We start from the raw sequence: 18,282 nt of genomic DNA on the forward strand, positions 1-18,282 counted from the left end.
GTCACAGGATATGGTAACTCTTATCAGCTCTACGATTCTTTCAGTGCTGTAGAATTAAAAATCTCCCTCTCGCTTTTGCAAATCGATTTTGTTGGCAGTGTTTAATTCTGGTAATTCAGTGTCCCTGTTTTTGAAATATTCTTGGGACACGCGGTGATGGTGTTGAGCAGCAATATGCGCAGTGGTAGATGAGTTTCCTCTTCTGGGTAAAGACTGAGAGGTATTTCCATCTTTCAGCTGTCGCTTTCCCTGAAATCGTGGGCTTGTCTCTGGTCCTCTGCCCATCTCCCCTCATTAATTCCCATTTATGATGTTATTTTCTCCATCAGTAGCATATCACGGTGGTAGTAAATTGACAGTGAGGGCCGCAGGTTTTATAATACCATCTTACTGTTCTATGCTCAAGCTCAGAAAGTTTGGGGAAATGGGATTTGGCTATTTATACATTTATGATGCTGTCTACACCTCCTCCAACTAGTCCTGTGCACGAGTTCTGAGACGGCCCTCCGGCACACTGCAGAACCGGCAACTACTGCATCCAACTGCCAGCATGTATCAACAACTCAGGCCCGAGCCTAATTACAGGAACAGGGCAACGGATTTAGCAGGGATCCTGACCGAAACAGAGCAGGCTGACGGGAGGGTTCTCCTGGAAGGCCAGGCTGGACGGGAGATTCACAGGCGCGGACCACAGAGAGAGGAGGGGCAGAGAGGCTATTTCCAGACTCACCGCCGTCACTATTTATCATAGTTTTAGTCTCTGCGCGACACTGCAACCTACAATTCCCTGCATGTTGCGGGGCCGGCTCCCTTGCACCCCCCGCCCCCCACCCCCCCCATCTCTGACAGGACCAGCATCCAGAGGCAAACTCCCAATCTTGCAGCCCCCTGCTGCTGTGGGACTCCAGGTGCAGTGATGACACGGTGACATGCCAGCTGCTTCCTGTGCACCTGTCACGTGTCCAGTACGTATATATTGGTTGGAACACATACAATGTCTGAAAAGGGTTTTTAATTATAACCTTGTTAAATGCTTGTGTCTCTGATCAGGATGGTAACACAAGAGTCCTCACATGAAGTGAGATTTTAGTGTAACATTCTATTTTTTGTTACTATACAGTATGTTCTAGGTTTGCTTGTGGCTTCAAGGATGTAAAACAAACTGATTCAAGGTGAGAAATCTCACTTAAAGACTTTACTCTTGTTTGTTAAAAGAAAATTAGAGATATTCTTCAGGTCTAGCACTACGCACACGCTGCTGCATTCGTACATTCCCGCTCGCTTCACCACCCCGCTTGCTCCCCTCTTGTGCTCTCCTCACTCTCCGTCACATCACTCACTCACGCTCCTTCCGCATTCAGTCTCCAACAAAGTAGACCAGCTTCACAACCAACAAGAAAATGTCAAAATTAAACTCTTACCTTACTGAGACCTGTAATTTGTTTTTATTTTTATGTGTGTACCCCTGTACATTATTGACATGTACGGAAGGTGACAATTACTAGTCTTGTGTATTATGTAGTCTTTATATATTACAGCATTATTACTGATTGATAAATGCTTTACTACAAATCTGTGGAACTGGGCTTGAATGAAAAAATATATAAAAATAACTGCAAGTAGAACTTCAGATAATTATAATTACAAAAATATATATTTTAAAGTGGTATATATAAGTTTACGGTAGTAAATGCTATTAAGAAGTTATAAATGCAAATAATTCAGGGAAATAAAGGAATGGGAAGGGGAATTGTTGGAAAGACATAGTGACTCTCTGCAGTTCATTGAATAAGACACCTAATAGTAACTCAAACCCTAACCGTAGCTTCATCCTACAGGCAAGCCTTAACCTAGGTCTAACCCTAAAGACAGCCCTTAAGCTAGCTCTAACCTTCAAAGTAACTCTAACCCTAACTGAATCATTATCCCAACCCAAAAGTGTGGGGAAGCCATTATTGTTAGAGCTAGGGTTAGGCTTACGGTTGCCATTAGGGTGTGAGTAGGGTTAGGGTTGCCATTTGTGTGCAGCATACACTCTGTAGTGAACAGTCAGAAGAGTACACTGCCTAGCATACACTCTGTAATGCGCACTCTGTAGTGTGCACTTTGTACAGTACACTACACCCAGGAGGGAATGCTTTGTTGGCTGTGCTCTGTAGTGTGCACTCAGAAGTATACACTATCTAGTGAACACTTTGTAGTGTATATTCACAAGGGTGTACTATGTAGTACCCTGTAGTAGTGTGCACTTGTTATGGTTTCTTTTAGAGCTAGGGCTAGGTTTAGGGTTTCATTTATGGTTAGAGCTAGAACACCCTAACCCTAAATCTTGCACGAACTTCAATGTCAACTTTAACCCTTGAACCAAACTCTAACCCTAATAACAACCTTAACCTTTTAACTTTAATAACAACCACAACCATAACTCTTTGTGTAACCTAATATCAACTCTAACCCTAGTTCCAGCCATAAAGACATCTTAAAATGACTAATTTGGCGCTAAAATAATGAATATATACAAAGCATTTTTTTATTATTTTTGAATGCAAATAGCAGTTTTACTCACCTCAGCTCCATTACAGATATCAATCACATTCTGGAAAATTTCAAGTAATTCATATAACAAAGAAATACATTGAGTTGCAGACTGGGGTCCTGCAGTATTTTCACTAATGGTGTACAGCAGTGGTTTTCAGACAGTGGTACGTGTACCACCGGTGGTACTCTGGGTGCCCTCAGGTGGTACACAGGAAGAGTGTGGTAATTTACTATAATTCAGGTTACTGTAATTTTTTTCCACCCATGTGATACTTGACTGCTTTAGTTTGATCCAAAGTGATATTTTGTCCATAAAGTCTGAGAACTGCTGATATGCAGAAATGTTCTACATATATCAGGAGCAGATTACTGTTAATAATTGGTTTAGCGTGAGTTAGCTATGACCAGAACTGTGCTATAGTGGTCTCCAAGGCAACTCTGGTTTCACTTGAGAACTCTGAATCTGTGGCTGCTTCCATGAAGAAACTCTCAGATCTCTGACTGGATACATCGCAGAGATTTCAGTGCACAGTGTTTTGCTTATGAATGACACCATCCAATCCAAAGGGTCTATGAGCTCTGGGAAACATCTTGCTCAATCCTTTGCATACCTGCACTGGGGCAAGCTGAGCTGAGCCTTCAGGGTTAGCAGTTTACACAGGATCTCAATAATTTGGTTAAAAAATGTCTATAGACAATAAGTCAGTCTAGTAGTTATGGGAAACAGGTCTTTAGATAGAATAGTAGCTAGTTAATGACATTAGCCTCATTTTGGGGTGTCATTTTTTCCAGAGATGGGAACAAGTCATTCCTTGGTGAGTCTGAGTCAAGTCTCGAATCTGAACATTGCAGTCCAAGTCAAGTCTTGAGTCATTTGTCTCAAGTCCAAGATGAGTCCAAGTCTTTCCCTCAATTTTGCTGTCACAAATCACAAGTCATCAAATTTGTGACTTGAACCTAAGTCGAGTTGTGAGTCATGTAACTTGATGTAATTTTTTTTACCTTTAGTGATTAAAACTCGCTGCAGTATGTCGTAGGATATGTTCTTTGCAGGAAGAGATGAAAAGAGTCCACTCATGGTTGTCCTTGCACAGTTTTTACGTTCATGTATATGCAGGGAGTGATGCACCTTTCCAACAAACTATTTATGGGGTCCTTGCATTCAGCCAGTTGAAAATGCAGACAGCAGAAAATTAATATACACTGAAATTATAAAATTAATGTTATAGTATCCAGAGGGGGACTATAACCTCAAGTCTTCTTGAGTCATACGGTCCAAGTCGGGTTCAAGTCTCAAGTCATTTGCTCTCAAGTACAAGTCGAGTCCAAGTCTTTCCATCAGTTTTGCAGAGTCATCAAATTTGACTTGAGTCGAGTTGCAAGTCAATGACTTGAGTGCCCACCTCTGTTTATTTCCTGTTTGTTAGATTATGGTTATATTTATTCTTAGAAAACAATCACAAGTCTGAGTGGCTTTTTCTGGGGGAGGTTTTGATCAGAGGATTTTTTTGGAGGGCAACTTCTTATTAAACCTTTCTTCTTCAGTGGTGGTTTGCCAGAAGGAAATGGTTATAATTTGTGGGCTTTAATAAGCCCTTTTGTGGTCAGTTTCCTTTTACTCATACATGATATTCGATGTAGGATATATTAAACCTAAAAGTCCACATTTTAATTTAAAACATCACCAATTGGTCCATATAAAAAGGGTTATTATCACCCAAACCAAAAATATAGTTGATAGTTTTCTTTATTGCGATTTAGTTTAAATTGAAGTCGTATCAGTCGTTTAAGGGTAATAAGCTGAACACAGATGTATCTAAGGAACGCCCTCATTCTGTTTTTAGGACCTTGTGGATGTCTGTGACAGGGTAGCATGTTCTGTTCTGAAATGTAATGCAAAGAACAATATGGGGAACGCATCATATCCAAGCTGATTTGTGAGACACAGAAATCGCTGCAGTAAGTCTGAAAGCGGCAGGATTGTTGCAGGCGGCTTTTCAGCCTGGAACTTTCCTGCCCTGATGACACAGTTACGAGACCGAGTGAAACAGGAGTTTAAATTAAATTAGCACAATGTGAACAAGTGAAATTTATATTGCATTTCGTCTTCCACCATTTTTTAATGCCCATAACCGTGTTTGGCTGTTTACTGTTCTACTCCTCTCCATAGTCACCAGGAGTATGCACTGTATTTTTTGTTTGTATAAATTCTCTCTCTCTCTCCCACCCCATCTACAACAGCCGTAACATCTACCCAGCTCTAACATTATCCATAAGTAACTAAACAAAATACAAGACCTTTGGCATCTTTAGTCTTTTGATTTCAGTCATGGGTTTTTATAAAATTGAGGCTTATATTATGGGGACCAGAAAAATATCTCCACAAGGTAAAAAGTAACAGATTTTTATCATATTGTGAGGAAATCTGGTCCCCCCAATGTAATGATTACAAAAATGCACACATGCACACACACACACACACACACACACACACACACACACGCAGGTAAAACTCAATTTAGCCTCCAGAAGTGCTTAGAGGTTAGACAAGTTGACCATGCGAATGTGCCTCTGCACACCTCTGTTGTATTGAGCTGTTATTTATCCATGGGTGTCCTTCCTGTTGTTTTTACCCAATCTGGCAATTCTCCTATGATTTCTCTCATTACCAGGGTTTTTTTGCCATTGATATACACTCACCTAAAGGATTATTAGGAACACCATACTAATACGGTGTTTGACCCCCTTTCGCCTTCAGAACTGCCTTAATTCTACGTGGCATTGATTCAACAAGGTGCTGAAAGCATTCTTTAGAAAAGTTGGCCCATATTGATAGGATAGCATCTTGCAGTTGATGGAGATTTGTGGGATGCACATCCAGGGCACGAAGCTCCCGTTCCACCACATCCCAAAGATGCTCTATTGGGTTGAGATCTGGTGACTGTGGGGGCCATTTTAGTACAGTGAACTCATTGTCATGTTCAAGAAACCAATTTGAAATGATTCGAGCTTTGTGACATGGTGCATTATCCTGCTGGAAGTAGCCATCAGAGGATGGGTACATGGTGGTCATAAAGGGATGGACATGGTCAGAAACAATGCTCAGGTAGGCCGTGGCATTTAAACGATGCCCAATTGGCACTAAGGGGCCTAAAGTGTGCCAAGAAAACATCCCCCACACCATTACACCACCACCACCAGTCTGCACAGTGGTAACAAGGCATGATGGATCCATGTTCTCATTCTGTTTACGCCAAATTCTGACTACCATTTGAATGTCTCAACAGAAATCAAGACTCATCAGACCAGGCAACATTTTTCCAGTCTTCAACTGTCCAATTTTGGTGAGCTCGTGCAAATTGTAGCCTCTTTTTCCTATTTGTAGTGGAGATGAGTGGTACCTGGTGGGGTCTTCTGCTGTTGTAGCCCATCCGCCTCAAGGTTGTGCATGTTGTGGTTTCACAAATGCTTTGCTGCATACCTCGGTTGTAACGAGTGGTTATTTCAGTCAAAGTTGCTGTTCTATCAGCTTGAATCAGTCGGCCCATTCTCCTCTGACCTCTAGCATCAATAAAGCATTTTCGCCCACTGGATGTTTTTCCCTTTGCAGACCATTCTTTGTAAACCCTAGAAATGGTTGTGCGTGAAAATCCCAGTAACTGAGCAGATTGTGAAATACTCAGACCGGCCCGTCTGGCACCAACAACCATGCCACGCTCAAAATTGCTTAAATCACCTTTCTTTCCCATTCTGACATTCAGTTTGGAGTTCAGGAGATTGTCTTGACCAGGACCACACCCCTAAATGCATTGAAGCAACTGCCATGTGATTGGTTGATTAGATAATTGCATTAATGAGAAATTGAACAGGTGTTCCTAATAATCCTTTAGGTGAGTGTATAGTGATAATTTTAAAAGATATTGTATGCAAAATTTAGTGGGACAAAGAGACTTCAAACCATCAAGTCCAGTTTTTAAATCGTCATGCCAGTTACAAATAATAACCTTAATGTTTGTTCAGAAAAGGATTTCAAGTTGGCTGCCATTCTCAGACAAAATGGTCACCTTATACAAACGATGATCGGTATAAAACCGATAAGGGGAAATGCTACCCAGCCTGTTGATGCAGTTCAGATGGAATGAGCCGACCTGGAAACATAAATGTTTTGTTTGAGTTAATTTGAGAGAGATGGAAAGTTCTTGAGCACCATACCTTAAAAAGGACATTGCTGCCTTGGAAAAGGTTCACCGTAGGGCTACAGGAATGATTCCTGGTCTTAGAGGAATGTCTTATGAGGAGAGGTTAGCTGAGCTGAATCTGTTCAGCCTTGAGCAAAGGAGATTAAGGGGGGACATGATCCAGGTCTATAAGATTCTAACAGGTCTCGATGCTGTTCAGCCAAATGGCTGCTTTGATACTTGTTTAAATACTAGAACTCGTGGCCATAGGTGGAAATTAGTGGGAGAACATTTTAAACTAAATTTGAGAAAAGACTTCTTTACACAGCATGTAGTTAGAGTATGGAATAGTCTTCCTGCTAGTGTAGTGCAAGCTAAAACCCTGGGTTCCTTTAAATCAGAGCCAGATAAGATTTTAACAACTCTGAGCTATTAGTTAAGTTCTCCCCAAATGAGCCCGATGGGCCGAATGGCCTCCTCTAGTTTGTAAATTTCTTACGTTCTTAATGTCTAATCTGCATTCAGATATGTAATTATAAAATCATCCAGTCCAGGGTGTCTCCCGCCTTGTGTCTCGTACTGCCTGGGAGGGGCTACAGACTCTCCATCTCCCTGCACTGGACATATAGTTTGATGATGGATGGATGAAACAAAACAATTCACAACAATAGGAAACCTATAGTAAAGCAAGAGGGCGTAGAATTACAATTACCTATACATAAGAGTTTTATATATTGCTACAGTAGGTCTTAAAACACATATAATGCATACTAATGATGTACTAAGAATTTAAGTACAGTACAACAAAAAGTACAAACAATAAAAAATGCTTCCAGTAAAAAGGAGTGTCTAGATGAGCGATGACATCGCGCCACGTAACAAAGACGAAGGAGACGAGTCTTGCAGCTATCGACATAGCTGTGGTTAGGTACCAGCCAGCCAGATGAACTGGTTTCGTGACCTTGGGTCTGATGGGGTAGATTGTGTGTGTGACTATGGTCTTACCCTAGACTACACGGGCGCTGCTTATCCAGGAGTAGCGGGGTGGAGATGCTTGTTAAAATGCGTTACTTATTACATTATTTTTACATTATTCAGGAATTTTGCCCCAGGGGTTTAAACGGCGAGTTCATATTGGGGCTTCAAAGCACAGACGTTGGCTGACGCACACACACACATATATATATATATATATATACACACACACACACACAGTACTGTGCAAAATGTTTAAATGTACTCTTTAAATGATCTTCATGCTGGTGTAACGCCATAAAATTATGCCTGTCAAAGTGTGTCAGTGTTATGACCTGCTCGTCCGATCCTCCTGTGTGCCACGCCCCCTCATTTACCTCGCGTGAAACCCTGATTGTTATCAGCTGTTTCATGTTATTTCTGAGCTGTCCTGTGTATTTAAGTCCACGTTCAAGTCTGTTTCCCCAATCCGGTCATTGAAGTTGTTCACCGTGTGTATCCAGCATTGTCGTCTTGTGGAATAAAACCCTTATTCCTGAATCTACAGCTTCCCGACCCTGATTTCCCGCTCCCCCATCTCCCTGCTCGCTCGACCGACCGACACGCGGCCATTACCGTCAGCATAGCTGTTTCAAAACTTCTCCTAAAGTCACCCCAGTATTTACACCAGCGTATTTTTTGACTCGACCACTACTCCACTTTTTTTTGCCAATAAATACATGATTGATTTGTTTATCTAATTAAATTAACCAAATAATCAAGCTGGTGGTGAAATTTAATGAATGGCTGAGGTGCCCCTGATGTGCCCATCTGACAAGATATCAGTAATCTGAAGACATTCTGGTTCATTTTTTATTGTGTCACTGTTAATTTGTGTATGTTCTAATGTTAAATTGTGTGTTTTTTCTGAACTACAGTAATATTCTCTTACTACCGAGATATATATAGCTTGAAACATATTCTTTGAATGCCTAAGACTTTTGCACACAGTACAGTACAGTAAAAGCATCACACACACACACACAGGCTGTATTTTACAATGTACACTGAATAATGATGATATATGAATATTTTGTAAGGTAATGATGATTCAATTTAGAACTGATTACATTGTATTGAATTGTTGTTGCATTGCTTTAATGGCTGCAGGCTCCTGCCGACTGCCTTAATGACACCCCCCCAAACTCCCGCTGGCTCGGGGCTGCGGGGCCCAGCATAGACCCGCATGAGCTTCAGGTGCATTCGGGTTCGAAGGTAGATAGGAAACGAAGGCCCCATCCAGCCAAGACGTGACGTGATAATTAAAGACAGCGGGAGTTGTCTCGCAACCTGCCAGCCTCCCCCCCGCCCCCCCCCCCCCGGCCCTCTACCCCACTGCTGCTGCCTCTGCTCCCCGTCCGTCACCCCAAAAAGCACAATCAGCGCAACCCGTGTTCGCCGGCACCCTCAGTCAGCCGCGAGTGGCAGACACGCCGTCCGCCAGAGCCAGCGAACGTGCTGTGCCTCCTCTTAATGCGGCCGACGCAGCCGAGGTCTCCCAAACCTGTCATCCAATGCCATGGTGAAACTGTGATGTCATAGTCAAGTATGGAAATGCCACAGAACAGCTCCTGTACATCAGAATAACCGGCGACATGTTTTTTTTTTTTTTAGGTATGATCCCTGATCAGGTGGGTTACGCAAAGATTTATGTATTCACATTAAGACTAAGAAGCCTTAACACAGATAAATACACTACCACAGTACTTTCATGTGCTAAATTTATATTTATTTATATGTATCGAGCCATTATGCTTACTTCAAAGATGAGATGATTGAACCGTTTCAAATGTGGCTAATCTTTTTGTTTCCGTGTCATCTACTCACAGCAGCTAACTTCCAAGCTATTGGATCATTGGTGTTCTAATGAGGACATTAAAAACCCGAACATGGTGACCCTCCAATGAAGTCAAAGACAGCAAAAAAACTGAAGCAGGTCAACTTGTCACTGACAATTACAACAAATTAGCTGAGCATGAGCTTCTTCTGGGGCTTGCATCACAAAGAGATTTTTTTGCTTTTATCTCTGAAAGATCAGCAGGAACTTTATGTAAATTATTTGGTTTGCTATGGATTTTCTTCATTGAGACCACATCAGAAGTCAGTTGTTTTTTTGGAAATTTACCTCATATTCAGCAGAAAGACAAGGCAGCACAATTTGATTGGTCCAGATATGACACTTAGATGTCAGATTACAATGTATTATTCTGGGTTCAGTGCAATATTTCTTTAATGTGACCAATGTCCTAGACACCTGACTCTGCCAACCTGAATATTTAGCTTCTTTCTAAATTGCTACTAGTGGCTATACTTTTCACAGCAAAAGGAAAGATAGCAGAACACTAGCAAACACAAACCAGCAGAGTAAATAGATTAGGGCTCAGGATCTTCACCCGTAACTTGCTTTTCTTCTATTCGGAGCGTGCCTGCTCTGTGCTGTGGCCCTGATCAGGCACCTGGGTCTGGTTCCAAGGTTCTGTGGGGGGTGGATGGGGGGGGGCTCTAGTGGCACGTCGATAGATCAGGCTGGCAGCTGACCCAGGACCCGGTGTGGTCCCGGCAGTGGGAGTGGTTAGCTTTCGGCTGGCTGGGTCACGGCACGGGAAGCCACCGGCGGTTGTGGGGCAGGACCCTAACGAGCCAGGCGACTCCCTCCCTCCACGTGAAGGCTTTTTGCCGTATGGCACCGGCACAGCCCACCCTGGTGCTGCCACGCCCATTTTTGGCCCTGGGCGCAATTGCAGGTTGCGAGCGACAGTCGCGGCCGGGTCAGGACGGGCGGAGCCGCAAATGAAATGACATTTCTGTTTTTCGGCAGGAAGGCTCTCCACGTTGTGCAGCCATGCGTGTGTGGAAGTTAATTACAGATTTGCTGGTGCCCAGGGCAGAGCAGTAAAACAGGGATGGATGTGGAAACCCCCCCCCCCCCCCCAAAAAAAAAAAAATTAAAAAAATCAGGAAGCTCCTTTGTACCAGCCAGACCCCTGCCCTACTGAAACCACAGTTTACCAGGTTACCATGGGGACCACAATCCCAGACAATGATCTGTAATCATATTAAATGTATGGTCAGCGATTTTGCTGAGTGACTAACCCAGCTGGGCGTTCATTGGAGCTCTATCTTGCTCATGGGACCAACACTACGCCTTCAATGGATTTAAGTCATGGACTCTCACCCTTCCCCGCTACCTGGGCGCTAACCATAGTCAGGCTGACCACTTCTTTAACATATATCATACTGCTTAATAAGTCACAGAGACACTCCCAAAGACTTTTACCCAAAGACTCTGAGAATGTTAGTCGGACTAGACATAATATTGCCTAAGGAACATGCTGGGATTGAAGTCGCCGGCTTCTTCCAAAGTTTTTCTGCATTATGGGAATTACGTCTGGTGCTGGGACGAAGACACGAGACCACATGAGGCAGGACAAGAAAAGTCAGTTACATTTCCATTGAAGTGGCATCGAAACTTGATTAATTAGACAATTGACTTAGTGAGTAATGCATGTTCCCAGGGTGTGGGGACTAGAGTGCATAGAAATAAAGAGGTGATTTTATTAAATCATAGAGGCTGGGGGGGCACGGCTGTTGGGCTCTTTTGACTTCAAAGCTATACTGAAGGGACCGGTTTGTCTAGAACACGCGAACACAGTTGAGACCTTCCCTCCTCTTGCTGCCAAAGGGCTTCCCACCACACCACGCCCTGCGGTGATGAGTGAGGTGGTGACCCACCTATCTGCAAACATTACGGTCCTACAATCACCAGCCCCCAGATACTGTGTCGGGATGAGTAGAGCCACCAAACTTGCCTCTCAGGTGTATTTACCTTTTTGTATATAAAATGCCTTCATGATAGAGCAATAATGTGGGAAAATTAAATGAAAATTATATGAGTGCAAGTTATTTGAGTCACAGTGACGGGAATTTGATAATAATGAGGGAACAATGCGACGATGAATATTTCCTAAGTTAATTAATGTTCTTTGTTTCACCTGCTGCTAACCTGATATTAAGCTGTGATGAGTTCACTTAATCACTGCGAGGAGTGTCTTCATAAGGCTTTCTTATGTTGCCTCGGTCGAGTGGGGCTGGAGGAACTGAGGTCTTGCGGGAATCTGGCTTTAACCAGACTGTTTTACATGTAGGTCGCCTGTAGGGGGCGTGAGGGGGGCAGCAAACCAGAGTGCGTGCCAAGGACTGCGGCAGTCTGCCGCTAATGCGTTTTCATCTCGGATCACCTTCAGCGACACGCTTAACAGGTGGGGCTGACCAGTGGCGTTTGTTTCATAGAACAAGCCTTTCGATTTCTTCTAAGTCTTAAAAAAAAAACACCCGAATCTCCCTCAGCTATACACTGTATCGTCACTTGCCAAGAAGTGCTCTGCGTTTTATTAGGAAACACTGCTGCTCCTTTGCGTTACTCCTGCAGACAGACACGCAAAAGTTAGACGTTATCGTGACTATTTTTTTTGTTCTGGGGCGCGAATGCAGAGAAGCCCACGCTGGCAGCGCCTCGCTTCCTTTTGAAAGTAAAGTCCCCGCTGCCTCATCAAGCTGGCGCTCTTTTGCTTTGCCGTCATTCAGGCAGCGCATGTCAAAGAACCGTGATTGCTATCTCAATGATGACTCAATATTGTAGCCCTGCTGAGAATACATGCTTTCTTATGTGAAAGGCTTGACCCGTTTTGAAAACGATTAATAAAAAACAGCCTGTTTCATATTAGACTTAATATAGCAGCTAAAAACTACCCAATATGATTTAAGAGTGAAATCAAATTAGAGTATATTGTATTTCATGGTCCTTCCCTTAAATTTATATATATATATATAAATATACGCGCACGTTGTCGTACATAGACCATACCGCCACCAGGGGGAGCCAATTTACAGGGTTATCCCCCCTCCTGTCTTCATGATCAGCATTCTCGGAAAACTCTCTCTAAGAAAACTTCCCAGAAGCTTCCCTGAAACAAGCTAGATAAAATGAAATAAACTATAAAACCAGGGCAGCAGAAGGATTGATGGATTAGTCATATTATTGCTCTTTTTCACTTGTAGACATAGCTAAACCAGGGTCAGCTCTATTTGTACGTGACACACATAAACAATTTTGGTGCAGGGATTGTTTTATTTGCCAACAGAGCATAGTTTGCCGTATTAGTGGATGCCACAGATTGAATGCTACTGTGTGGCTCATCACAGGTGAACTTGGGTTCAACATTTTTTTTGCACAGGTGAGCAGTAAAATCATCTCCTGGCTAAACAGCTCGTGTAAAACAAGTATCTGAGAGACTTACAAAGCGAAGGTATTTGTCTTATATGACCAAGTATTGTTCTTCCTTAGAGTATTTTGAGTTAATCTCTTTTTATAGCGTGCCTAAGACCAACTGGACTGGCTTGAGCTGACTCAGCCTAGCTACGGTCATGGCTGAGGTATGGCAATTTAAGTCCTGAAAACAAATATCCAGAGAGTCACCAGGCCACTTAAAGTAGGACAGAATCGCATGTATTTTTTTTTAGTTTGGTGAGGCGTGCACCATTTTGGCCTGAGGAAACCATCACTCTTAGAGGTCACCAGTGCGTAATGATAGTTGGGGATGTGAGCAGTACTAGTTAACAGTTTTATGGAAATCACAGGGGTATCTGTGAAGTAAAATAGCATCGATAACCATTCCAGGGCAATCATGCAAGCACAACACAGTCAGGAGGGTAAAACAAGAAAGATCTCTCTCGTTAAATTCCAGCTTTACGGATTCTCTTTTTAACGACCTGGGATGCGTGGCCACAAGCTCAGCACAGGGTCGCATTTTTTTCTTTTCTCGTAATTGATGCCTTAAAGCTCTTGCCTGACAGCTCCTCACTCCTGGAAAATACACCACGCCAAAGCCTCCTAAATACTTCTCTGTCCGTAAAAAAAACACACTTTGCCCCATATGCCCTAACAAGCACACTGCTGTTATGTTTGTATGTGCATTTAATAACAAAGCACAACATGGAATGGCAGCCTCACTTTCTAAAGAGACTTTCGGTAAAATAAGAGACTGCCTGCAATTACAGACTGTCCACGGTTGACCGTTATAACTTTAAACGTGGATTAGCTCTGGCCAGCTCTGACGGTGAGGTCAAATTTAAACAGAGTAAAATTCCTCAGAATATACAGTACAAAATTTGCTGATGTCGTGCACACAGACCGGCAAATGGCAATAAATTTAGCCATAAATATAAATGTGAATTAAAATAAATGATTCTTGTTTAAAACATCCCATTTAATGAGCTATCTTTTACAAAAATGTAAAGGACCATTCATAAATTTCATTACACAAAGACCTTTTTTTTTCCCAGAAGGCATCTGTAAAAATGCTGTTTAGTGACACCTGGCTGAAGGACTTCCTGTTGACAGCAGGTAATTTGTGAAGCTGCAGGAGTGAGGTGGAGGCTGTCTGTAGGTGCAGGAGCCTGCAGGATAGGGCTTCACACTTGGATGATTAATCATAATGATACCAACCCAACACGTTGGGCCATCTGGCGCAATGATATGATTTGGACCAAAAAAAAAAACTGTTTAGGTGACCCATGGAATCAATACGGAATTCTGAGATCTAAGAAAATGTATTGGCACAAATTGAATGTTTTTATGAAGTATTCACCCATTCACCCCCCTGAACTTTTTCACGTTCTGAGATTTTATGACCTAAAAATTATATGCTTTAAAAATGGGCGTTTCCTGATATTTTCACAGCCAACTCAAGGGTCAAGAGAAACAATAACTCATCTATAATAATCATTTATATGTTTCATGTTTAATATTTTAAATAAAATATAAAAATAGATAAGTATTTTTCACCCTGAGTCAATCCTGAAAATGACAGTAGTTGCATTGGCATTTTTGAGTCTTCTATGATAAATGTCCAATAGTGTTTCATATCGGAATCATGTGTTTTTCTGGTATTATTATTATTATTATTACTATTATTATTATTATTATCACTGTTAAATACCTGTCAAGTATGATATGAATAGATATGTTTGAAGTTACCTTCCAACAGATTCTCAGTAAGACTCAAATTCCAACTCCATACCTTTGGCCACACCAGGAAATTCTCCTGTTTTATGCCATCTAAGGTCATGTTTCCAGATCGTTGTCCTACCCGAAGGATAATAGCTGATGTAGTAAAGGCCTTTGCAATCTAAAGCTTATTCTCTTCATTTTGACAAAATTTTATGTTCTGTACCGATACAATTCCCAGTCCCAGCTGGTGACCCGCATCATCAGGGCATGATTCTGCCTCACTGCAGGGATGGTGTTACCTGGGTGATGTAATGTGTTGGGTTAGGTTAGCACCAGATATAACAGTGCAACATTGCCATCGTTGACCCAGAAACAGTTTTCCTCAGTTCAGTCACAGAAAAGTGAAGCTGCCTCTGTTGAGTTGTTCTTTTAAAAGCTTCCCTGTTCTGTACGGAATTCTTCTGGAACCTTCCAGAAATAGGTGCACTTACTATAAAACTATACGAGCCCCTTTAAGGGTACGTTGGAGAGCTTCATTCAGTGTGCTGTTTGAGTTGATGACAGCAGCTGGTTGCACCCAAGGACGTTTAGGAATGTCATACCAGAGGTTTGAATGCTTATATATAGATGACATAATAAGGAGCATGTTGTGTGGCAACTAGGGGGAAATGTGTCGTGTGAATCCGGCAAATGTAACAACAAAAACCGAATTTATGCTTTTTGTTTGGGTATCTTGTATCCTTCCTGAAAAGAGGATTTATCAAGTTACTTAAATAACAATATCATCATTTAATTATCAGTTATAAGAATTTAATTGCAATAAAATGTTCTGCTTTGGCTGAATTCAAATTAAAACTGTCATCTAAGCAAGTTTAACAAAACAGAACTGGTGAATGTAGAATGTAGAACAGTGTAGAATGCTGCTTGCATTCTACACTGAATCACTTACAGTATTATATTTTAAACTGTGGGTAATATTTTATAATGGCAAATGACTTTGATATTTAACAAAAAATCGTCAAAGAGACTGTACTAGATAAGCAGTCTATGAAATGGATGGATAAAATCAGTATTTAGGTCTTCACCTTCTGAGAAAACAATAAATACTGTGGCATTACTCTGTTTCAAAAGTTTTCGGTCAAGTAGACCATCTGCAGATATTCAGTCTGTTTCATCAAACCCTTCTGCCCATTCCGCCTATGTTTACTCCAAAGGATTCTCTGACATTTCTACACGTGCATATTTCTAATCTGATTCATTTAGTTAGTTCTACCACAACTACTCACAGGCTAGGTCATGGTACCTGTCCGAGTAAGACTCAGCAGCGAAATTCTGGCAGACGGCAGAGTCTGAGCTTTAAAAATACAGACTGCTTGTGAGTGTGACAGGATGGTTCAGGGCACGGCTTACCAGCTGTCAGTCAGTGTAATGCTACAGTAAGTGCAGTCAGATGAGGCTAAATGCGTACAGTGTGGAGCTGATGCCAGTGACCAACACCCATGGCCTTGCTGAGTGGCTGCTATACTTCAGTACCAGGCTCCTCTTTTTAATTACCTGTCTTGTGTGAGTAGTGCAGTGGGCAGGGCGCTGGTCGGCGAATTTCGGTCGGGAAGCCGCAGGTTTACACTTGGGAGATTCCAAAATGTTTCAGGGTCACTCCCGTATTTTTGTGGAATTCTACCATCTTTCTCCTCTGTATTTTTGTTGCAATCAAACGCTGTAAGCAAGGAATGCTGCTTTACTGTATTTACTGTCTCAATACTGGCCAAAGCTTCTCCTCAGACCGACGTCTATAAAAATAACAAAATTATAGCTAATGAGACTTTTGAAAGGAGCCTTTTTTTGTCATTCGCACACGTACATTGGAACGCTTTTCCCCCACATGTCCTGTCTTGTTTTACTTTGAGACACACATACATGTAACCAGTGAAGCTTTGAGTCCAGACACTGGGCCCGGTCCATTATATGCCCCCCTCCCAAAGTATTTTAGAGGGGTTAGGGCCTTGCTGGTGCAATGATGTGACCTGGACAAAGGTGTCACACTTTTATGGTTGAGGGCTCGATTCTGGCCTCTGGCTTGGCATGTTCTCCCTGTATTGGCACAGATTTCTCCTCCAAAAATGTATGATTTTGGTGAATATATTTCTCTAAACTGCTGATGGTATGTACCCTGTGATGGACTGGCGTCCCATCCACAGTGTCTCCTGCCCTGTGCTTCCAGGCCGACTACATACCTGAACACAGGTTGCCCGTCCCTCCCACACATTAACTAAACTTCTAGGGAACAAGTGACTGGGAGCAACCTTAAAAAACAGAGATTAAAAAGTGATGCACATGCTTTTAACTGTGCATTTAGTTACAGTAGGACTTAAATGTATTAGTCAGTAACCAGCATGGTATGCAGACACTGTGTGGTGTTAGTTGTTCACACAATAGTTGCAAATCATTTCTGAGGTTTGTGTTCAGTTTTTCACCATATGTGTCTCTTTATAGCACCATATACATAGCGTACGTAATTATATATAATGCATGATACACATATTATATATAGTATGCATAAATATACTTTGGATTCCTGATTTCTTGCCTTCCTGCTAAAGTGATCTATAAATCTTACATTTAGTCAGGCTCTTCTTGTGTCAGAACTCCTGGCGTAGTTACCTCAAGTGTCTTGAAATGTCTTGGAGATTGCTGGAGAGCCAGGGCAATGGCATCTAATTAAAGTGCTGTAAACATAATCATACATCATTTGGAGAAGTGTGTGCAGTGTTCAAAATAACATGATAAATCCTACAGTTTGCACAAATGATTATTGTATTTAAACATGGCACGGTGATACAAAAGTCATGCCTTGTCACCCCCTGGTGGCCATGAATGGTAAGAACATACATCTCTTAACCATACAGTAAACGGAGGCTTTATTGTCATATCATCCATACAGAGGTGTACGGAGGCAGAAAATAACATTCCCCCAGGTCCACAGCGCCACCTATGGACAACACTGGGTTACATGTACGGGAACCAACGTACTATACATAGTGCAAGTAAAGACAAGCTACAACACATGATACATACAGTACATTAGGTGTTTACAAAGAACAACCCAAGGAATTAGAGAGTAGAAGATGAATGACTAATGAATATGCAATTAAACAACTGCATTATAAGCTATAAACTGTCTATCCTAACACCAGAACTGGATTTAATTTATTTGATATATTTTTGTAAACATATTATAAACATTAATAAATATGTGTCAATATGTAAAAATAAAGAACTTTAATTTCAACTCATCTCTGAGTACATCTGCTTGCACTGTGTCCACATATCAGATTCTGTGAGCTTTCACATCAAATCCAGGAAAGGCAGTGTGTTGTAAAGACAGCGTACAGAATTGAGCTGGACTTATACCTGTAGCTCACAGGTGGAACGCAGGCTACATTCACTACAAAAAAACCTGTCAGATACCTGCTGTGTCCATCCTGTTTGTGCTGTAAAGCTGTCTGTACAATATTAAGCACCACACAAGTACAAAAGCACTCC

Source organism: Paramormyrops kingsleyae, chromosome 2 (assembly GCF_048594095.1).
Source record: "Paramormyrops kingsleyae isolate MSU_618 chromosome 2, PKINGS_0.4, whole genome shotgun sequence".
Taxonomy (NCBI): domain Eukaryota; kingdom Metazoa; phylum Chordata; class Actinopteri; order Osteoglossiformes; family Mormyridae; genus Paramormyrops; species Paramormyrops kingsleyae.